At 37.9% G+C, this 13,006-nt stretch overlaps 1 long non-coding RNA gene across 1 annotated transcript in view; it reads right to left on the reverse strand.

The window, feature by feature from the left end:
• LOC127583905 (uncharacterized) overlaps window positions 1–13,006 on the reverse strand; it is an 84,202-nt gene that overhangs the window by 53,969 nt on the left and 17,227 nt on the right. The window lies entirely within an intron of this gene.

The following is a 13,006-nucleotide window of genomic DNA, read 5'->3' on the forward strand; positions in this document are numbered from 1 at the left end:
AACAAATATGGGTTATCCAATTTCTAGGCAACAACATGTATTAAATACACATAATGTTAACTGTGTGTTTTTATGCATTGTTATATATAGACAATGTCAAATATTCAATACCCTGGATACTCAAGGTGTTGAAGAAGATGGGTCCACCTTAACACTTTGAATCCTCACACTCCAAGCTCTGAAGGCTTTAACTGAGTTCAGGATACACAGATCTTTGACATTTAGAAACTGAAGCAATTTTATTTTCTCAGCTAGTTTAGGCCTCTGTAATTTAGTACAAGATCGTATGCCACGTTTATAGCGAGTTCACTCCATGTGTGCTATAGTATCACATTACAAGAGAAATTACAAAATAATTGCAGCCAAATATATGCATCTATTTTCTTCCAAATCAAGATTACTCAGCATTTTCTTTTCTTTTACTTTCTCCCTCTCCAGCTGCAGATGGGGTCTCTCAATGGAATTCTGATTCAAGGGTAATGGCTATCTGCAAGTACCTCAACCAAAAGACCACTCTCCACGTGAAAGCCCAGATAGTAGCAAACAATTTTTGTCAATAACAATCAGAGAAGGGGCTCTTCTAGGGAAATTAATCTTCTATTTATTAATTTTGCTATTCTGATGCAGCTATGTTCCTTTTAAGATCTAATTGTAATTAAGTAAATACTGCCTGAAATTTGGAACTTTACAAATTGGAAAGTGTTTCACAATTTCAAGTTATGAGTTAGCGCCATGCTTGTGCAACTGGCTTTCTTTCACTTTTAAAATTATTACACAAGCAAAATAAATTGCAGGATGTACATGTATTTATATACCAATAGTAGGTCACTGATGGCATTGCTCCTGGAGAGACAGATGTTACACTGGGAGACCCACAGAGATGTAAAGCGATAGAGGAGAGTATCTCTTTAGCATAAGAGTTTAAAAACAATTTTGCAAGAGGTCCTTGAAATAACAAGTTGCAATGTATTAAAAAGCATTGACAACAAAGATGTTATTGTTATACTTATTTTGGGACCACAAGTGTAATTCTTATCGATGCCTGTGTTTGTGCTCCACATGATCCTGATTCCATTCTCCTTCAACAACACAATCAACAATATTTCTTTGACACAAAGATAGTAAACCTTGGCATGTAATTAAGGTTAACAGCTTATTATTTAGTAACCATTTTAGTAATCACATCTTTGCATAACACAAGTGAAATTGAACAAAAACTTTTCTTGTTCTTATTTTCCACCTTTATCAAATATCTCTGGGACGTAAATTGGCATATTTAAGCTGAACTATATGCTAAAATTTACAATTTTATTCGTAACCTCTTCTAAAGGTTAACAGCGATACAACATGACCAGAAGTTTCCACTATTAATCTTTAGAATCAAATAGCTTGATGGATGGATGGAATTAACTTATTATGTTCTTAGTTAATCATAACTATTTTAAGAGGATTGGGTTAAATCACAAAGAGGTTTTTGTGCCTGAAATCACTACAGTTCAACAGAAGAGGAGGAAGGTCCAGATAATACAAAAACAATGGATGGAATAAGCTAACCTTGCCTTTCAAAAATGTTTATGTCAGTTTGGCCTTATCTGAAATGCTCCACGCAGATTTGAATTGTCATAATAGTAGGGATGATTTAGCCTGGCTGAACGTAAAACTGCCAAGTAATTGGATTACACAGTGCCAGGTTTTTGTGCACTCCACAGTATAATTTGAGTGGGAAATAATTTTTTTTTAAAAATCAATGATTTCATGTAAGTTGTACAAAGTTTGTCATTTTCTTTCTAGTTCCTCCATGTATCTGACCCACTAATGCATGGAGGATGCTAGATATACAAAGTGGTGAATAAGGTTTGTCTCTAATAGTTAGGTAATTAGTGAGTGGTCCCTTGACTTCACACATCTCCCCAGCATCCCCAGACTCACTGAGCTTGGAAGCCTTGCATGAACTATCCCATCCCTTCTCCTATAACCAGCAACCAGCCCAAACCTGGAGCCAAAGATGACACCCCTCCATCTAGCAATCCTACCACCTGATCAATGATCCTATAGTTCCAATCAATGACAACGAACCCTCACACTAACCCCCTTATCTATCAGCCTTCCCTTTCCAATCCCTGATGCCACCCCACCCAACCCACCTACCCCAGGCCATCCTGTGTCTATCCCACAATCCCTGGGTTTACCCTAATCCCAATCTTAAATAATTAATTTTGTATGCTCTGCAATGGCAAGGAGAAGGAGAAGGGCAGATGAAGGAGAGCCCATGATGCCCTAGGATGCTCAAACTACTGAACTTCCCATCAGTGAGCTTGGGAACAAAAGTTTTGTTAGTCCATAGCCTGTTTGACTGACATAGAACATAGAACATGGAAAACCTACAGCACAATTCAGGCCCTTCGGCCCACAAAGCTGTGCTGAACATGTCCCTACCTTAGACATTACTAGGCTTACCCATAGCCCTCTATTTTTCTCAGCTCCATGTACCTATCCAAAAGTCTCTGAAAAGACCCTATCATATCTGCCTCCACCACCGTTGCCGGCAGCCCATTCCACGCACTGACCACTCTCTGAGTAAAAAACTTACTCCTGACATCTCCTCTATACCTACTCCCCAGCACCTTAAACCTATGTCCTCTTCTAGCAACCACTTCAGCCCTGGGAAAAAGCTTCTGACTATCCACGTGATAATGTCAAGCAATTTCCAGCCAGGTATAGTTTTACCGGAAATGAAAGTCAAAGTTACAAGAAAAGGTTATTGTAAATAAGGCTACCTTTTATTGGACTGAAAAAAACTAAATGGAAATCTGATAGAAGTTTGCAACTGATTCAGGAAATGAACAAAGTAAACATAAATACTTTACAATGGTAAGTAACTGAGTAACAGAGATAATGATGACAAAATAATTCTATATAATAAGAAGAGATTAAACACTTTATTTCATACAACTAGGTATCAGAAATTGGAATGTTTTCTGAAGTAATGATTACCATTAAATTGCTTTACAATTATGCTCATGTCCTCCCCTATTTTTGTTCAATCCCTCCAATAAGATTGCCATTCTGACAAAGCACAAACATTTCCCAAAGTCAACAACCATTTGACTGTGACCATGCCCTATCGTTCCTCTTCAACCTGCTTGATTGTATGGCTGCCTTCAGCACAATACACTATCCCATCCTCTTCAATAAGCATCACATTTGTGTCTTTCATCTCTTTCTATAACATCTTGAGATATTATATTGTTTACAATAGCTTCATCACCATGTTCATCAAAGTCACCTCTGTATTACATCAGGATTCCACACAGCCGTTTACCTGCTACCCATTGGAGACATCAACTGGAAATACTAAGGCAGCTTTCCTTTATATTAATGATACTTGCGAATGATGACCAAATCCTATACATGAATTTGAAAGTTGATACTCCAGGACAATATTAATTGAGTAATGCATTGTCTGAGATAATAAACAGATGGATTATCGGTGGTTTATTTGAATAGAAGATCTCATGACATTATTTGATTCAGGAGCAGGAAACCTTCCCAAAGTCTTAGCAAATACCCATCCCTTACACAAACTCTGTAAAGAAAGGTACACAATTCAATTATCTCACTTGCTGCCTACGTAGTCTAACTGTACAGAAATTGGTTGCAAAAAACTGAACCTTCTGAAATACATTTGCTTCAAAATGCTTTGGATCATAACAGACAACTTATCAATAGAATTTATACTTCACAGGGCATGGATGAAGCAAAATGTCCTCCAGCTAACTGCCTGCAAAATTCAGGCAATTGTCTCTCAGTTTCTGCAAACTCTTAAGTGCCTCTATTACCACTCTGGCTGAAACCTCCAGCTGAGCTCAGACATAACCCGAACAAAGTCAAGCACGGTTTGCTGCCCCAACCCAAACATCACTAGGACTAATTTTCCTCAGTTCTGAATTATGGATCACTCCTTTTCACATTCTGCTAATTAAATCATAATCCACACCCTTCCCACAAGCCTGTATCACTCCAATATTCTACTTGCAAGACTACAAACTTCAATGTCCTACAAATTTGAATTGATTCTTAACACAGTGGCCTGGTGTACAAGCTTGTTTGATATCCTTGTTCCAGAGGCTCCCACCTTCATTTTATAACCCCTTTATGGTCTTTTCACTCCCTATCAATGCAATATTCTTCATTTACAAACCAATATGGGCAATCCCCATTTCTCATTTCTTCCAATTTCATCTCAGTCCCCAAATGCCCTCCAGTCTTTTTGCCTTCCCAATGGGAACTTCCTTCTCTCAGAATTTGAACTGGTCATTTCTCTGTAGAGTCAAAGTCCTTTCAAACACTCTTCTGTTTCATATACTTCAGAGCCCCTGTCATCCTTATTGCCCTCCTGGTTAGTGTCAAGTGCCCTTTATGGTAATCTTAAGACTTCTGTCATGCATAATGACAAGCAAGCCTCTGTAGTTACCTAGTTGTGGAACATCGTAGCATGATATTTGGAGGGAGCTTTACTCTGTATCTAACTCATGCTGTGAATGACCTAGAAATACTTGATGAGACAGTGAAGACAAAGCTATAGTTTGCAGATAATCCATATTATCCTTAAGATGCACAACAGGAAATACACTGCTTTTATATCTACCTTTCACATTCCTTTCAGTACATCCTAAAATATCTTACATTCAATTTTTTTTTAAGATGTTGTCATTGTTGTAATGATGGGAACATGACAGCCAATTTGGTCGCAGTCAGAGATGACTTTCATGAAATTTAAAGGCAAATATCCACCAAGTTCAAGAGGAGATACCCGCATAGGAATCTAGGAACATACGAACACAAGATACTTAGCCTTGTGAGCCTGTTCTACCATTGAATATAATGATGAATCTGTGGCCTAAATCCATACAGAAGGCCTTTCCCATATCTCTAAGTGTACCATTGATACACCAAGAATCTATCAATCACAGATTTAAAATTAATAATTGACATTGAGGAAGGAAGTTCTAAACTTAGAGCCAGGTCTGTCAGAGATGAAGGACTTGGCTCTACTTTGTTTTTAAGACAGTACTGCCTAGTCTCAAAATGCAGAAAGGATTTCTCGTTATCTACCATATCATTTCCTCTTAATACCTTGAAAGCTTCAATCAAAATGTTCCTTAAATGTTTAAATTCCAGGGAATGCAATCCTACTTATATAATCTCTCCTAATTTAACCAGTGGAGTCCCAGTATTATATTGGTAAATTTATGCTTAACTCCTTCTAGGTGCCCAGAATTATTCACAGCTCTCTAACTGTGAACTAATCAGCACTTTGTAAAGTGTATCTAAGTACATATATCCATCTGATTAAATAAACATGCAAAATGCACCCAGCTTATACCATGTAATAAAAGAGTCCTGGGCTTTTGCAACAATGTGGTTGGTGTTCTTACTTTATTTGTTTGATAAAAGATGACAAGGGTCACGTATTATCACTGGAAGAAATGAGGAACACCATCAACTCTTCACCGTCCCTAGGAGTAAAACCACGGCTTCAAGTTTGGCTAATATCTTTTTCAATAATCTAGGCACATGCCAAATCCAACAGCCTGAACTGTACTTAACCAAAACTGGGTTGTTCCAGAGGCTAAGAGAATTGTCCAGCAAAATTACAAAAGTAAAAAGATTAAACTAATTAAATAAAAAAAGCAATTCCCTAATTGCCAAAACTGTAAGCATCATCAAAGGTTTTTCCCTGCACAATGGGGACATGTGACTATGCCTGCAGATGTCCTGGGTATTATTTTTTTTTAATGCAGATTTGATTCTCTTTTTAAATTTAATTTAACTATAAAGCTTTCAACTCGAGTGTGCACCCACTGAATCAGCTGGGACGTTTGGTGCATGCATTATTTGCATAGACAAACAAACATGTGTCTTAGACAGGATCTAACTGGAGCAAGCCCGTCTGGTGGGAAAATATCATTAACAAGAAATTCGGTAACATACTTAATAAATGGACAGAGACTCTTGAGTTTTAAGCAGTTCTTGTCAGTCAGAGCTAGATGAAGTGGACACAATACCACTATTCAGTGCAGAGGCCTAGAGATTTCAATTGAATTAAAATAGCACAAAGAAGCCAGATTTTCACAGCCTTCCCCCTTATTGATTATTAAAATCTCCTCACAGTACAACATAGAGGAGAAAGAAACTGGTTATTGTGCAGGTACCGGGTTGAAGTGTTAAGGAATGTGGGTAAGAAACATTCCAATATTGAGCTCTGGGCCTGAGAGGGATTATAGGCCAGCAGTGAGGAAAAAAAATAACATGAGAATCCACTATGTTTGCACAGTAGAGTCACTCAATTTCAAACCACTTCTGGTTCACAGAAAAACACATTGAAATTTCCCCCAAAGAAAATCTCTTTCTTTTTTTTAAATCAAGGATTCTTCCCTCTGCACTGTTTCATGGTCCACAACCAAGTTCAACCCATTCTCCAACTATATGTGAAGATCGTGACCATCAAACGCAGAGCAAGAAGGGGAGAGTATGATCTGAACTAATCTGGGCAATGCTAACACCTGTGTGCACTTCCTAGCAGAAAAACACTACCTTGCACATTATTCTCTGTTAATTAGCAGAGGAAAGTAAAAGAAACATATAAAGGCAACACAATTCATTTGTTCTGTCCCAAAATCTAATTCCTTTCCTTTATCAACCATCTCGGGCCATACACTAGGTTTAAAATGTGGTCAATCTCAGATTCGGTGATTGTCTCACTCATGTACTGAAGAGAGAGGATATATTGCAGAAAATAATGCTCTGATGCAAAAGCACTGTTTGCTTTTATGTCTTCCCATGGAAAACGGTTCAGTGATTCAGTGCTACTATCTGTTGAATTGGTTACTCACACAGATGGCCTCTGACATTTCAGAGGAGTTTTTGCCTCTGATCAGTCTCAGACTTGGAATAGGAATTGCATGGAAACAGCAACAACAGCACAAAGCTCCGAGTAACTGATCTCAGTCTCCATTGAGTTCCAGATTGAATTATCTCATAGCAGATAGTTCCCAAATGATGCCTTGGCACAGACTGGTTTCCTTATCTTCCCTCTCCATTTGGGAATAATGAGGTGATTTTGGGGAACTCATCTGATGTTGGTGCACTTATTCCCAATCTTCAGAGATTGGTGCTAGAATCTTAAAGGAAAACCATTATCAGAACACATCTTTGACAAACCTTTCTTTTCACATGACATAAATGTCATCTAAAAGTCTAGTAAAACCATTTGTGCATGATATCACTTTGAAGAAAGCAATAGAGAGCTTTCCTCTCGTAAACAAAAAATATAATGTCAAACATGTTCTCTGTGAACATTGTGGGCCATTAATGTTTTGCCAGCAGTGAGGTTATAGATTCCGTGTCCTTCCCTCCCTCGCTCTATTTTTTTAAAATTTCAAGCGTCAAATGGAACTTTAGAAGAGAAGAACTTTTGGACCATTTTGATTTTATCAATGCTCCTCACTCCTCTGAATTTTCCTCTTTTATTCCTCCCAAATATATCACCCTACGTTCTATTCTCATGATAAATGAACTACTTAGTTGAAGGATTTAAAGTTTTGAAAGTAAGATAAAGATAATTTTGAATGGGTCTGACTCAGGTTTGGTTGTTAACACTTTGATGGTTTTGTTGTAGTAATTAGCTTTGGAAAGACTAAGCAATTCATTAGTTCAATCCCCAAGTCTAATACCTCTCAAGTATCCTTTCCTCATTATCTATCCTGGGACATTTACATGTATTTGCGAGAGTTAAAATATGTTCATTGCAGGTTTCACTGAGAGTTTCGCTCATGTACCGAAGAGTAAGACCAACATCCTCAACACCAAAACCAGCATACAGCATTAACAAGCAAACATAAGTGGCTTAATTCAATAAGATTCAATAAACTTCATTTTTAAAATTGAAATGCTTGAAATAAATACATGATGTGTTGTGTTATACTACATGAATGAATCAGCCAGAAATGAAATACTGTGTACCTCACAACTACACCAATTTCTCAAGCCGGCTATCAGCATGGAATTATTTATCCGGGTTTTGGCCAGATTTTTACTTTATTCCACCATATGGCTTGATCAATAAATAAGCCAACATCAAATAAGCATAAACATTCCAGTTCTATCTCTTGTCTCTGTCAATTCACTGATCTCAAATACTGTAGTGCTTGGCTGCTAACATTGGCTCTGGTGTTCATGGAATCGAAGAGTATATATTAAACAAACTCAGGTTTCGGCTCTTTCTATTATTCAACAGTCAGCTTGGTTCAGTCAGCATCACTTGGATCTATTAGTCAGAAGGTTATGGGTTAAGCACCACTCTGAGACCTGAGCACATAATCTACACTGATGCTGCAGTGCTCTATTGAGGGAGTGCTAAATATTCGGTCATCATCTTTCAGATAACGTATTAAACTGAGACCCTGGGGCTCCTTGCTCCAGTGGCTCTTGGAGGTGGATGAGGTCAAATGATAAAATTGAAAGAAATATTGGGAATTCTCCTGAAGTCTTGGTCAAGACTCCTCATTCAAACCTCTTTGTAAAACAATTTTCAGTAGATCATAATAACTGGTCACTGATCTTATTTGATGCCAGGTGACCCTTGGCTATGAAGACCAACACATAAAGATATGGTGCTCAAGAACTGCTGGGGCCTGTGCAAGTCCAGTGAAAATCAACATCATCAAGAGACTAAGGTAAAATAAATTAGGAAAAATATATAATTTTTATGTCCATTCAAGATTGGGTCACAGAAAAAGGCCAAATTATTTTTTTTAGTTCTCCCCCCTTTTTCTGTGTGAGGTTTTCAACAACTGGACAGATGATTGGCCAGTCTCATTGGATGGTGGTGAATTACAGAGACACTTGTAAGTTGCTATGGAAAGAAATATCCAGGTTTTCTTTAACATGTATAATTATTTTGGAGGTGTCCCAAGAAGGGTCAGAGAGAGCAAGTAAGCAGAACCCAAAATGAGTTCCAATGCTCTCAAGTGTAATGTTATTACAGGTAAGGAGACATTTGCAATAACATGCTCCACCTTGCCCCAAGATATGGAGATGCACAGGATAGAATCTTTTCTTCATTATTCACTTCTGGGATGTGTGCATTGCTGATAAGGCCAGCATTTAATGTTTATTCTTAACTGCCTGGAGAAAGGATTGGTTGGCCACCCTGTTGAATCATGGTACTCACTGTAGTGAATGTACTTCCATTGTGCTAAATCTGATTAGAACCAGTGGAGAGGCTTTCCCTGGATTCCCACTGACCACTTTTATTAGACATCTTTGATGTGACACAAGTACTGCCTTGTTATCAAGGACAGTCAGTCTCACCTCACCTTGACAATCAGCAATTTTGTTTTGGACCATGGCTCTAATGAAGTCCAAAGCCAGGTGGACAAAAAGCCTTCATGAACATGTCATTAGTGAGTAAGTGCCAGCTGATAGCACTGCAAATGAAACCTCCACCACTTTACTGATGATTGTAAATTGACTGATGGCCATTAATTATCAGGATTGAATTTAACCTGCTTTTTGTGACAGGGCATACCTGGGCAATGTTCCAAATTGTTGGGTAGATGCAGAGTTGAGACTATACTGGAACAGCTTGACCGGAACGGCCATTAGTTATAACTTCTGGACCAAAAGTTCAGTACAACAGCAGGGATATTGCCAGAGTGGAGACAATAAATCTTGCTATTTCCAGTGTATTCACTTGTTTCTTGATCACCAGTCACATATTTGGAGGTTACTCTAAGCCTTCATGGGTTTCTGATGAAACCTCATTTAAACATTTGCATCCAGTTTTGCACATACTACTTCAAAAGAAAATATGTATTGGACAGGTTTAAGAGAATAAGGAATTACATTCCAGGATCCAGGATTTAAGTTATAAAGATTGACTTGGAACCAAATTTGATTTTAAAAATAAATTGAAAAGAAATGACATGGTCCAATATGCCAAAATTTTACAGGTCCCAAGTTAGGAATAGAAATCATAAACCAGAATTCCCACAAGTGATTACAATCTTTTGATCTCTATTGAACAATGCACACACTTGACAAGTGGATGAACATTTACTATGGCCTTTACCTCAGCTATCGAGAGGAGATGCTGCATACAGAAATAAAAGGAAACTAAATTGATTATGCATTCCAACTTGTCAAAAAAAAACTCTATACACATTACAATGCAGCTGGTGAACATGAAATATATTAGTATTTGGCAAGATGTATTTAAAATTGTGGGTAAATATAACAACTAAAGCAGAGGCAACTGTTTGATTATTTTGCCTTAGTCAAAGAAAGAAGTCTTACATATGTGCTGAAGTTGAAAAATACTTTCCGGTTTGTAAAGGAGGGTGCCAGAAAATATTCATTTCCAAAAAAAACTTCAATTTGTTGAAGATCTCTCTCACTTCTACTCAGTTCTAGTTTTCCTTCCTCAATACACCACTATCTCCAAAAAAACTGCTGTTCTCAACTGACATCAACCCCATTCCCATTCCTCTCAGTGTAGTGGAAACCAGGGTGAAGTTGACCAATCTGAACAAGTTCCAATTGGAATTTAGAGGGGAAAAGACAACTATTAATTGAATTGTAGCCTGCATGAAGCTGGTCCTTCACCATTAATATTTCTTCACCATCTCCAGTGACCCTGACATATAAGATTCTTGGGATTGTGTGACTTCCCCTACAGCAGTCTAACTGAGAAACTGGAAAATTTATTTTAGATTTCAAAATCCAACCCAAGGATGAAAGGTAGTCCAAAGCAGCTTCATGACAGGAACAAGCTAGGGTGAAGATGAGGCAAATAGACAATTGTAATTCAATGGCATGCAACCTATGTTTTAAGAGCCTTTAGATTGTAGAAGGCTGCGGAAAGGGAGGTATTTCATATTTTAAAGCTCTTAAGAAAAGTAACTTACAGCAGGATAGAGATGCTGCTAAGCTGTGTCTTTATTTCAATGCAGGGAAGAGTTAGAAAGTGAAATGCTTTTTTTTTTCTAAATTTAAAAGTAACCAGCAAGAAGCACTCAAGGTACAAATGATCATGATGATTTTCATCGTGATGTAAGAGCCAGAAAAGAGAGAGACAAGGAGTGTCTGACAAAAGCGTAAAGGAAGAAATGACAAAAGACAGAAAAAAGAGAGGCAGTAAGATAAAAAGTAATTTTAACATAATCCATCTGGCTGTAAACTGTCACAGTCAGATTGACCACCCATTGTATGCTCCCTCTGATTTTATTATCCATTTAAGTCAATTTAATCCACCAGCTTCCAACCAAATAAGTTAGGTTAACTTTCTGGTCAAGTATCTTCACCCTGAATCGTTCACCTATTCTCTCTCCCCAGATGCTACCCAACCTGTGAATACTTCCAAACTTTTTTTTATTCCAGATATCCAGCATCCATAGCATTTTGCTTTTAGATTAAGATTACCCCAGGGAAAGAGAGAAAAAGATTAGAGATCAGGGACATCCTAAAATGAAAAGAAGGGAAGGAACTTGCATTACTAATTTTCATAGTAAAGTACTTCTTCATGACTATAGAATCTGAGTCACTATTGCTATCTCTACAAATTCTGCAGTTAAATTGCACACAAGGTCCTACAAGTTAATTGGCCATTTTGTTTTTTGAATAATGAAATAGACCTACAGCATACATTTTTGAGGTACCTGTGACTTGAGTTTAACATCTCATTCAAATGACAGAAGTGTTACTCCACAGCACTGGACAACATCTTACATTACATGGTGAAAAGCTGGAGCACCACCATCACTGAACCAAGCTGCCAATTAATTTGTTGACTCTCAACTCAGCAAAGTCAATATAAAACACAGCCCACTCAAAAGCAATGGCACTTGAAAATAACTGAGTGTCATATAAATCGGTAGTACCTACAGAAAGCGCTGTCTCAAAAAGGCAACATCCATCATCAAAGATCCCCACCATCTGGGCCATGCTATCTCTAGCAGCTACCATTGGGCAAGAGGTACAGAAGGCTGAAGTTCCACACCACCAGATTCATTCCCTTCGACCATTTGGTTCTTGAACTAACTGGCACAACCCTAATCACTACGGTTTAGCAACACTATAAACAGGCACGGTGGTGTAGCGGTTATCATAACGCTTTACAGCACCATCGACCCAGGTTCAAATCTGGCCACTGTCTGTAAGGAGTTTGTATGTTCTCCCCGTGTCTGCATGGGTTTCCTCCAGGTGCTCCAGTTTCCTCCCACATTCCAAAGACGTACGGGTTAGGAAGTTGTGGGCATGCTATGTTGGCGCTGGAAGCATGGCAACACTTGCAGGCTGCCCCCCAGAACATTCTAGGCAAAAGATGCATTTCACTGTGTGTTTCAATGTACATGTGACTAGTAAAGATATCTTATCACTTTGACTAAAATGGACTTTGCTTTTTGTTCTTATTGTGTTCTTTCTTGTATAATTTTGTATAATTTATGTTTAGTTTATGTTTTTCTTGTGAATGTTGTGTCTCTGATGCTATATGCCTGTGATGTTGCTGCAAGTAAGTTCCTCATTGCACCTGTGAATACATGTATTTGTGCATATGACAATACACTTCATCTCGAGTTAAAAATACTTTTCAAGACTCTTTCTCAATCACCTTATAAATTAATCTAGTAAACACTACTACACACAAAGAGAGTGGTGGAACCTCAGAACTGAATTCTGCAAATGGAATTAATGCTAAATGAATGGTTAATGTTAAATCTAAGTTAGGAGACTTTTAATATTCAAAGGTATTAAGGGAAATGAAGAAAAATTAGGTACATGGAGTAAGGTGACAGAACAGCCAATTCTATTCTCACCTTATAGCAGAAGAGGCTTGTAAAACTAAATAGCCTACATTGTTCATGTGCTCATAGGCATGCAAAAACTGCAAATGGGGGAGGTCCAGGACTATCACTGGCACTTCCCAAATGTCCCCAACCAGAAC

The sequence above is a fragment of the Pristis pectinata genome, chromosome 28 (assembly GCF_009764475.1).
Source record: "Pristis pectinata isolate sPriPec2 chromosome 28, sPriPec2.1.pri, whole genome shotgun sequence".
Lineage (NCBI taxonomy): Eukaryota > Metazoa > Chordata > Chondrichthyes > Rhinopristiformes > Pristidae > Pristis > Pristis pectinata.